At 39.8% G+C, this 12,052-nt stretch overlaps 1 protein-coding gene across 1 annotated transcript in view; it reads right to left on the bottom strand.

Moving 5' to 3' along the window:
• LOC122808612 (lysophosphatidic acid receptor 5-like) overlaps positions 1 to 12,052 on the bottom strand; it is a 286,417-nt gene that overhangs the window by 106,328 nt on the left and 168,037 nt on the right. The gene's annotated exons all lie outside the window — the stretch shown is intronic.

Genomic DNA, 12,052 nt, shown 5'->3' with positions numbered 1-12,052 from the left:
TAAGACATGAAATATAAAGAAATAAGGATGGATAATCATATTTTCCTAATGAAAAAAACTGAACAGACAAGAACTACAGACAGAGTAGATGTGCAAACTGCATTATTTACCATATTATAATCCACAAGAATAGTCGCATGCCGTGGAAAACCTGAAGTGATTCACTACTATGTACTCTATCTACTTGAGAAGAAATGGTTTAAAGACAGTATGTTATAACTTGAATCTGTTGCTAAGGACAAGCAACTGATAGTATGTCAAGGAATCTTACCGTGTACTTCCTATCTCTAATTCCTGAAAAACTGCATTCAGAGGTATACTTGAAATGCAGGAGGGGCATTCAGAGGTATACTTGAAATGCAGGAGGGGCATTCAGAGGTATACTTGAAATGCAGGAGGGGCATTCAGAGGTATACTTGAAATGCAGGAGGGGCATTCAGAGGTATACTTGAAATGCAGGAGGGGCATCAGGGCACATGCAGAATGAAGTGTGTGCAAAGGTGGTTAAGAATAGATATGAAAACTAAGGACTTAGCCTGAAATGGCACTGAAGGCCAAATGGACAAAAATGTACCAGGACCACCATTTTACAGTATTATGAATAGCTGCCTGCATAATGTATATACACTAACAACATAGTTCCATAATGGATATAGTGTTTGCAATGACAGTAGCCAGAAGTTATCTGTATGACATTCATAAGAGTTGGAAACACAGTGTCACTGCTAAAAACAACACTTGCAATAAACTATTTAGCTGATCAGATTATCAGCTGAAAACAATCCACAATTCAGGAAAAAGCAGTCTAAGACAAATATGAAATAAAAATAAAAAATGTGATGTCAATTTCTGATCACCCATCCATAAAGATGATATATAACAGATTTGAGTAAATAATTAACAGTCATACCAATGAGTCCCTATGCAATGTCCTTGCTATACAAAAGGCAGCATCTCAATTTTCGCTTGTCAAAATGTTGTATTTGCAACCATCAGTGTGCCAGCAATGGTATTATTAAACATAGAATTCAACCCCCAAACAGAATGAGTAAACCAGCAAATACAGCAATAACAGGCAAACCCTACAAACTAAAAATCACGAACAAGATATATTTTTTAACAAGCTTTGTTATTGATCAGCAAGAAGTAACTGGAGATTATTAAAATGGTAAACAGCAAATAAGACACGGTGTAAGAAGTGGGCATGAGAAATATATACAAGGCACTACACATGGTATATGGATGAACCACAAAACACATTTAAGAAGTGTGCTAGAACCAAATAGCAAAGAATTAATAGTCATGCCAATTATGAAGTTACATTATGAGAATGATAGTCCCATGCTGTCACCCAGCCTTTCACAGCAGTCCACAGTAATCTTACCCAATACATGTGTATGACTAGCACTCTAGTGACCACACTAAAAGAGAGATGACTGACCAGAGTGTTATGAATCAGTTTCTAGATGAAAATGACCAACCATATTCCTATACCCACACATAATGACATACAAGGCAGAGGGAAACCAACCAACCATATCATGTCCGTACTTGAGAAAGATAACACAGTGTATTCATTCATCAAAAGAGATTATTTACCATGGAATGATGGATAGCTGAGACTATATTAAACTGGAGACCAAGAAACATGCCAATATTGTACCTTTAAAAACTGAAGATATCCCAAAGAACCTATTCATGTCACCATTCTTAGCCAAATGGGGCCCCAGAAGTACTACCCTAAGTGCCAAAAAAAGGCGCCTTCTTAGGTTCAAACTATGAAGGGGAAGAGTATTGTTTTGCATAGAAAATGTTTAGGAATGCTATTAAGAAGAATCTCTAAAAACTGCTGTTGGTATTAATTTAAAATTATTCAGAATCCTTAATGGGAAATTATAGAAATTAAAGTGCCATTTATAAAGGAAGTGAAATATGGGTCTCAAGGACATTAATACAAAAATACAGTAATGCTATTCTACGGTGGGATAACTAATGCCCTCTTAGGTATTAAAATACAGTATATAATGGTAAATAATAGCTGATTACTACTAGTCGTATTCTTCTTTTTGCTTAGATTTATACATAAAAGAGGATGAGAGTAAGATATGCATGGTCTGGACATGCATGATTGACACTGTGTGCCTGCATTGGCTAGTCAGTCAGTGAGTACTGGTGAGTAAATCAACACAGAAGTGTGGCTCTGGAGTCCGTATATTCACTGACATTTATACATCAATATATGTTTTGGTTAGAAGGCACACCACTGCTCATACTAGAATATACCTTCCTCATCTCTGCCTTATCACAATCAGTTCATTGTTTATTCTTATATCACTAGTATACCTAATTTCTCTCAGTCTTTCCTATATACCCATTTCCTATAATGCTGACTGCATCCATGTTTACCTTTTTTGTTTTTCTGAAGGACGCTATTCTCTCTCTCCCCTCTTTTTCCCTCTCCTTTCTTTTAATTTATTTTAAATGGATTCCTATTTACTTTATCTTCTATGTATAATGAATGCCCCAGTATTTTTTGAACTACGTCACCTAACTAAAACCAGTAATAAAGCAAACACCCTTTCTACAGACTTAAATCTATACCATCACATCAACCCCATTTCTAGAATAGGCTGCACATAACCTATCAAGTGGAGTACTTCCCTAGCAACCTTTAAAAGCAGTCTGCATGACTGGATGGGTGACTGCAAATTTTTACTGGAGATAAGTGGTGAAAGTTTACTTAATGGGGGACACTGTTAGTCGCCCACCATTACTGAATGATGTGGCTCCCTTTCTTGATGGCCTACTTTGTCTCATTAATCTTTGATACTATTGTCTTTGTAGCCTTCTAGAACATTCATCACTGCTTCACCCTCCATGGCCCTACCATTACATTACCTAACCAATTTTCTCATCTGGCATATCTCCTAACACTGCTATTTTTAATGCATTCCATGCCAGCACGCTCGCACAGAGTTTATGGCACCTTATTAGCAGCTCAGCTACTGGGTAGAGAAAACAATTAAAACAACTCATTATAGGACAGCACCTTCAATAGGCCAGTTCACCTACCTGGTTATCAAATAGTAATAGAAAGAAATAATAAAGGAAAAGTTACGAGGGGATAGCAAGTGTCATTTTTTTTTCACCATCTGTTTAGCCGTCTGAAGGCCTTCTTGCAGAAGTTCACAGATCTCCTTGTCATCTCGATATTTGTTCATCAAAACGTTGTTAGCCTTGGGCTATTCAGTATCTAGTGCAATGAAGTTTCTGTAGCACTTGCTTATGACGCCTTATTCTCTGCTTCCTCTGTCCTTATTTCACTCAGTAAATGCTCCCAGTACAACACCCTAAATCCTGTTCACCCTTCTTCCTGCTGCTCACTGAATGTCCTCAGTATGACACCTTAAAAACTGCTCACCTTGGCTTCTTGTTGACAGTGAAAGTCCTCACTATTGCACTTTAAACCCTGCTCAGTTTGGCTTTCTATTGCCTGTGAATGTCAGCAGTATGCCACCTTAAATCCTGTTCACGTGGGATATTTGTTTCCAGTGAACTCCCTTGATATGAAACCTTAAACCCTGTTCAATATGGCTTCCTGTTACTAGTAAATGCGCTCATGTATGACACCTTAAACCCAGCTTACCCTGGCTTCCTGCTGCCCAGGGAATGCCCTCAGTATGACACCTTAAACTCTGTTCAATTTGGCTTCATGTTACCAGTGAATGCCCATGCTATAACACCTTAAACCCCACTCATTTTATTTAGTTATTTATGTTTTAGTATTTAATTATTTAATGTTTGTTTACTGGGTGGGTGAGCTAGCATGTTGACCCTTTTCAGCCATGACCCAGGCCAAGCAGTCAGAGACAAACACAAACATAAGAAACATTTTACAATTAAAACATTCTATGAACAATAGATCTAGAAAATATATATCATAAATAGACAAACATGCAAAGCACTTTAGAAGCAGACTTTCTTAAACATATGATACAACTAATTATGAGAGTAAGTAGTGAGCTAAGCAACAAGCTAAAGCTATGCATATTAGGTGCATTACCACCCCTGTCTCATTTAACGAGAACCATATTACCATTTTAATCCCAACACTTCTCTGGTCTGCAGATAACCTGCCAACCTTGATCACGTCTGTCTGGTTCATTAAATAGAAGGAAGGGGAATAAATGACATTGTACATTTATACTAGTTCAGTGCCTCTGAAGCAGTTACAGTTGTTTGCATCAAGTACGTGAGGGTATTTTATACTACATTTAACTAAGTACCAGCCTCGAAACACCTAGTATAAGTACGTTTGCATTTCTTACAGAGTTACTGAAATAGCTCTGCACTTATTTTTGGCATTTATCGTACTTTCGAATACTTAGTAATTCTTAGTAATTAGTAATCAACTACTACTATCAATCATACTGGTGATCTTAGTAATTCTGTACAATATTTCAAATTATATATTTTTTATTATTTTTTGACTTGACGAGTTTAAGTTCGCTACTTTGACCACTATTGTCTGATTTGATTACTATACAGTGATTAACTAGAGATATATGCACTGAAAATCTTCCACACAGAGACGTTTCTTACACTGTTTTGTCTATAAGAGACACATGCACCACCCCAAGTATGAATTTGCGATTCCCCACCCATTGATCCAAATTGTGTTTTGTAGAGTCCCAGGAAGGGCTCTGCTTAATGTGAATAGGAAGTCTGTTCAAAAGAAGAGGCAATCTCTGAGACACATATATATGTCCCTATAGCATGTTTTGTATGAGTCACTGATTAAGTTTTGATCCATAGATTGGGTGACCCTCATGCTGTTTGACTTATGGATGTGTAGCAGCTCCATCAGGGCTGGATTTTTGAGTGCCTTGTAGGTTACACATAGGTCATCCCTTAATAGTCAGTAGGAGACAGAGTAAAGGGATAGGTCTTTTAGTCTAGCCACATAGGACATGTTGCTAACACCCCATATTTTCTTTGTGAGGAGCCTCTATGGTTGCTCCAACTGCTGTAAGTGTGCAGTCAAGTGCCTGTTAAATGGGGCATTGTACTCAGTTATTGGTATAATGAGGGCTGAGTAAAACGGGACTATAGTTTCTTTGGATATGGATGCCATACCTTTACTAATATGTTGTGCCACATAGAAGGACTTCCTCACCACTGCGGACAGACGGCGGTCAAAGTTCAGTCTACTAGGTATCTCTGTACCTAGATGTCTCACCTGTGAGTCTACTCCTAGGGATGTGTTATTGATGTTGAAATTTGGAGGGGTATTTGTCTTCCCAAAGGGTATGATAATGCATTTTTTTGCATTTTGTTTTAGGTCATGGTTCTGGCACCAATCATTTGTCTGATCTAGACCCTCCTGAAGGATATCTACATCTTTGGGGGAATTAAATGATTGTTCCCAACTTACAGTCATTGGCAAACTTTGTCACCTAAAGGCCTTCCACATTAGCCTTGACTTCAGAGAAGTATATTCTGAACAGGAGTGGTCCGAGTACTGAGCCCTGTGGCACAAAACTAGTAACTGGCCTCTTGCTGGATCTGGATTCACCCACTTTAACCACTTGTGTCCTCTCCATGTGCCAACTGCCTATACATGTGGTGATGCTGGCATTTATGTCCAGTTTTGTGAGTTTATTTATAATAGCTTAGTGGGGAATTGTCAAATGCCTTGGCGAGGTCATGGTAAGTGGAATGCACTGTTTTACTCTCATCCAAGGCCTTAGTGAATTTCTCAAAGAAATCCACCAGATTCAGTAGGCATGATCTGCTCTTGTCAAAGTTAAATTGGGTCAGGTCCAGTATTCATTATTTATCAGGTCCCGCATTGTTCTTTCCATGGTCTTACATATAGTACTAGTCAAATTTATGAGTCTGTAATTTCCTGGCTCAGTGGATGGTCCCCCTTTATGCAGAGGGATGACTGTTGCTGTCCTCCAGTCTACTGGGACAAAGTCAGTCCAGAGACTGTGGTTAAATACAAGATCCTAATGGGCTTGATAAGTTCTAATTTATTTATTGTTTATTTATTTATTTACATTTAATGCAGGGAAGTCCACTGGGCCATAAAGAGTCCCTTTTCAGTGGAGGTCCGGGGAGAAATGCTCCAAGACATTGCAAGTTAAATGTTACAAAGAAATAACAAAGAGTTCATATAGAACAGTTAAACATTACAGAAGAATAATACATTATGTAATAAGCACTTAGAGAGTTAACATTGAAATCATGAGGATTACTAGACCTTTGCAAGTTAGGTAACCTCAACATTAACAGAAGAACATCATGAGACTTAAGCTCTAAGTGAGTTAACTTTTAAACCATAGCTACAATCCATTTGTGGTTAGATGAACCATTTTTCATGGAAGAAGCACCAAACTTTTTGTTATTGAAAGTATAGTACATTAGATAACAGAGAAATTCAGTCCCAGGTAAGGGATGAGAATGTTTTAGGATGACAAGAGGCAATAGTAGTGATAATAGGTGATTATTTAAGCTGTTTAAGAGGCAATCTGGTATATTATCAGGCCCCATTGAAGCCATGTTTTAACTTTAGAGAGCGCAGTGGCAACCTGTTCTTTGGTGATCATCAGCGGTGTAATGGTGGACAGCATTTCTTGTGGGAGAACTGAGGATGATGGGGAGGTGAAATTTGAGCTGAATTTTATTGGCCAGTAGATTTGGTGTATCTTCCGGCTGAGTATAGGTGATGCCATCTACAACTAATCCCACATGTTGCTGGGTGTTGCTCTTAAGACTGCAGACATAACTGAAAAATGCCTTATGGTTATTCTTAGCTTAGGAGGCTATTTTTACCTCAAATTCTGCTTTCAGAGACTTGACAAGTTCCTTGATTCACTTATTTAGACCAATAAGGGACTTTTCCCCCTGTTGTGCAGGTTTGTGTGTTTTCTGGATTTAGGGGAGCTTGAAAACAAGCTATGCCATCCATTAATATGGGGTAATTTACCTTAGAAGTTCTTAAAGTTTTTGGGATTAGGTGGGGGAACTAGTTTTATCTTTATTTCAAGGGAGGGCATTTTATGATCTGATCTTACAAGTGAGGACATCATACTGGGGCAGCACTGTCCCATATTTGTGGGTACCAGGTCTAGAATATTTATTCCTTAGGTGGGAGTGCAGACTAGCTACTCCAGGGCATTTAAATTTACAAAGTCAAGAAATCTTTTCGGCTGCATGTTAGTGGTTATTTGTGGCTCCCAATTAATGGACAGGTGTTAAAAATCACCCATGAGTATGGTATTGGATTGGATGGTTCATAGATGTTTACTAGGCTAACGAACACAAGGGCCTTTTTAAGCCTAGCCATGCATCCCAAATCTCTGACAAGTTCTGATACCCTTGATAAGTGTAAGCATGGGCCTGTGAGATGAACCATTTACAGGCTCTCTGTGTCCATCAGAAACATAAGTGCCAAACCAGGGATGAATTTCCAGTTTCTCATGCAATTGTCCAAGTTGCACTTGAATTGGATTAGGAAGGAACTCCGCTTCACATGGATGGGGAGCCTGTTCCATAGATGGGGTAGTCTCTGGGATACATATCTATCTCTCCAGCAGGTCCTGTTTATATCACAGGCAAGGTCTAAGTCTTTAGAATGGGTAATTCTGGTACTGTTTGTTTTGTGGATATGCAGGAGGTCCATCAGAGTGGGGTCTGACAATGCCCTGTATGCCAGGTATAGATCTCCCTTCAAAAGCCTGTAGGAGACAGAATACAGGGATAAGGCCTTGAGGCAGTCTGCATAGGACATATTACTTACACCTTGTATTCTTTTAGTGAGGAACCTCTGTGGATGTTCCATTTGTTGGATATGCCTGGTTAGATACATACCAAAGGGGGCATTGTACTCAAAGATAGGTCTGATGAATGCTGAATACAGTGGAACAATGACTTCCTTGGACTTAGATGCCATACCTTTGTTTATAAGTTGTGCAACATAGAATGATTTCCTCACCACTGTAGACACATGATGATCAAAGGCTAGATTACTATCTATGTGTATCCCTAAGTCTCTGACTGCTGGGTCAACTCTAAGGGGTGTGTTGTGAATATGATAGTTACCAGGGATGGATGACTTCCCAAAGGATACTATTATGCATTTCTTGGCATTTAGTTTTAGTCCATGACTCCGACACCAGTTGTTTGTCTGTGTCAGCCCCTCCTGGAGAACATTTGTGCCAGTGTGAGATTCAATGACAACTCCTAATTTGCAATCATCTGAAAATTTAGTCAATCAGAGGCCACTGACATTGGCCTTGACTTCTGAGAAGTAAATGCCAAAAAGGAGCGGTCCAAGGACTGATCCCTGAAGGACTCCACTTATGACTGGCCTCTTTGTAGAGGTGGACTCCCCAATTCTAGCTTCCTGTTTCCTGTCTGTGTGCCAGTTGGCTATCCACTGGGTGACATACAGGTTTGTACCTAACCTCTTGAGTTTCTGAACAATGCCAGAGTGGGGTATTGTGTCAAATGCCTTAGCCAGGTCAAGGTAGGCAGTGTGAACAATTTTGCCCTCATCCACTGCTTTGGTGACCTTCTCAAAGAAGTCCACCAGGTTGAGTAGGCATGATCTGCCCTTGACGAAACCAAACTGGGTTGGATCTAGTGTCTGGAGGTTTACTATATCTCTACTGAACATTTCCATGATAATTCTTTCCATGGCTTTACATATAAGACCAGTGAGACTTACGGGCCTGTAGTTTCCAGGGTCTGTAGATGGTCCACCTTTGTGCAGAGGATGACTGTTGCCTTTCTCCATTCATGAGGCCCGAAGCCTGTTTGGAAGCTAAGGTTAAATAGTAATTCCAGGGGCCCTGATAGGTCATGTTTCATGCTATTTAGTAGGCATCCTGGGATATTATCTGGGCCCATTGATGTGGTGTTCTTGGTCTTAGAGGGAGAGCATTAAGGACTTGCTCCCTAGTGATAGTAGGGGGAGTTATATTTGATGATATTTCTTGAGGGAAGGTTCAGGGGGAAAGAGGAGTAAGGTTGGAGCTGAATTTTCAGCCAGGAGGTGAGTGATTCTAATTCTGGTATGATGTATGAGTTTGTGGTTCATGGTGGGGTGCCTGTAGCTAGCAAGAATCTGGTAATGGAATTTTCCCATGATTAGTTGGACTTGGAGTAGGTCATGCATGTTATGTTGCTTGACCAGCCTTGAGGGCTGCTTATTCTTTATGTAGGTAGATAGATACAACTCTGCCTTTTGCTCCTTCATGTTCAGTGGGTGGTCAGAATGTGTGAAAGGAGTTATAGCCATGCACTGCCAGAGTACTTTCCACGGCTTTAAACCATGTTTCAGTAACTGCACAGCTATCAGCATTCTCCAGGGTGAGAAGAGTTTCCAGGGAGTGCAGTTTCTTGTTGAAACTCCTAGCACTGAACAGCAACATCTTTAATTGTCCTGAGTAGCTTTTTTATGTTTGAAGGTTTGTCTGTCTGGCAGTACCTAAAAAAAGGCACTATAGGGGTGGATAACGTTTTCGACAATATCTGAAAGCCTAGATGTGACATGTGAAGACCATCCCTGGCAAAGCAGGGTGGCCTGTCAGCCATGTCCTCCCAGGCTGACAGGTACTGGACCTCTTTGGAATGACACCAGTAGCTAAGCCAATTGTTAAAGTCGATCATTTTCTTTTGGTATTGTGGCATCATCCTTGGAGACGTTAGAATGCTGCTTAATGCTACGCTCATACCTGTCTGTGACACATAATCTGAGAGCTTAATCATGTCTGTCATCATATAGTTCAAGGAGGTATGTCTCAGGTCATTCATGCCCACATGGACTATGACTGAGTCATTCTGGTACTTATGGGCACGTGACTGGAGTAGGCTTTGTTGCTCAACGTTAGGAACCTTTACCATAAAACTTCACTCCCTACAGGCACTCCTAACTCATGAGTGCATTGATATATGCATTGCCACAGAGACCTGGTACAAGTCCACAGAGAGCATCCCATCAGTGCAAGGCTTTAGTGCTTACCATGCATTCAGGTCCACCACACTAGAGGTGGGGGCATCTCTATATTCATTAAGCAAAGTGCCACATCTAGACTCATAAAACAGGATGATGTCCATCCTACCATTAATAAAACCAAGTATCACATCATAGCCAACTGGAGGACACCCTCTATGTCCCCTCTGGACCATACTCATCAGGAGTCCCTGTGCATCTAGCTAGATACCATTCCCTTAGTGGCCTTCAACTACACCTCTATAAACATACATCCACTAACATGTATGCTGAGTGATTTCTTTAATTCAAACTCTTTGAACCAGTTAGTTGGCACCACAACTGGGGCAAGAAAATCTATGTACCAATATGGGACAGCTATGTTCTATACCAGTTGTAGCTCTCGCCCTAGTGAAATCTGACCATAAATCAGTCACATTCACTGAAAGACTGAAGCTAGAAGCCCTCTCCAATAACTCAGATTCAGACATTATACTAAACCTAATCTACTTAAACTGAATAATGATCAGGCTAAATTCAATATCCCCTGCCAACCTGATGACCCCATGCATATGCTGAATCCTTTGCTGTCAAATTCTAAATAACTGCATAGAGGCACCTGTCCTCCTCCAAGGTAAATACAATGCCAAATTTAAAAATAATCCCCTATGGTAAAACCCAAATATAAATAGACTCTACAGCAGGACAAAAAAACAATCATTGCAAGTTAAAATAAACACCCAGCATTCCAAAAATGCTCATACTAAACATAGAAGGGAGCTCTGGCCTCTGATCAAATCAACCAAATGCAGACATGAGGGAAAATACCCATTTAGACTAAAGATAACCACAAAACCTTCCTTAACTATGTCAGAAACCTGAAAATTAATGCCCAACCCTGCACAGAGCTAATAGTAAAAGATACCACCTACTCTAACCCACAGGACATAGCAATCTACTAGGGATAAATTTAGTTCAAATTTCACCACCTCTCTCCCTAACATTCCCAGATATCATACCCACATCTACATTGCCCCCAAAATATCCCAAGAACAAGTCTTCAGGGCACTATCCAAGGCCAGGAATATTGCTTTTGTGGGGCCATATAACACACCAGGATGCCTACTAGCTAGCTTAAAACAGGACCTTTCAAACCTTCTACAGATTTTATTTAATATCAGCCTCCAAACTGACTATATGCCAAACAAATGGAGGCCAGCAACAGTTCCCCCCTGCACAAGGGTGGGCCATCAAGTGACCCAAGTAATTGTAGACCCATAAGGAAGGCCATGAGATGATAAAAGAGTTAGAATTACATGGGGTGCAGGTGGGGTCTTTAATCTGTAGTATATTGAGACTAGGAGGGCAATATGTTTGGTTAAAAAGTTTACATATCAGTGTGTTAGGCAGCAGAGTGGCTCTCTCACGTACAGGTAGCCATCTTCCTTTGTTAAGCACGAGGCAATGATATTCGCATTTGCTGGAGAAGTGAATAAACCTGACAATTTGGAGAAGAAGGCCTTGTGTTACTATTGAAATCTCTCATTACACTGCCATAACTTCTTCTCTTTCTACCTCAGGAAAGGCTACTAGGATACCTATCCTCAAAGGAAAGTTTACAGTCTGCCTTTTCCAAAGAAATGTGCAGAACTAGTGGGCTACCCTATGTTATAACTGGTGGGTATCTCAGGTAATTTTCACTGTTGGCTCTGTTTTATAATTATCTTCATATAATCTGAATTAGAAGATTTGGATATGGTACAAAGAACTATTGGATGACTCTGAAAAGGTTGGCACCCGCATGCATTCAGATGTAAGTTAAATGAGTTCTTACCTAATTATGTCTCTCTGTTTATAATATAACTAATTTCCCTCTCTTGCAAAACTGTTGCTATCTGGTGTAGCCAAAATTACTTTTAGAACTTAATCTCAGTTTTTTTAGCAATCCAGTACTATTACTAAGAAATATCTCACCAGCAAATTACAATACATCAAGATTTTTGTAGTCTTGTCAGTTGCTATTAATGCAGATGGACTGAGTGGTAGTGGAAA

The sequence above is a fragment of the Protopterus annectens genome, chromosome 8.part0, assembly GCF_019279795.1.
Source record: "Protopterus annectens isolate FY-2018-M chromosome 8.part0, PAN1.0, whole genome shotgun sequence".
Lineage (NCBI taxonomy): Eukaryota > Metazoa > Chordata > Ceratodontiformes > Protopteridae > Protopterus > Protopterus annectens.
The sequence above is the reverse complement of the archived record's forward strand: the minus strand, read 5'-3'. Positions and strand labels throughout refer to the sequence as shown.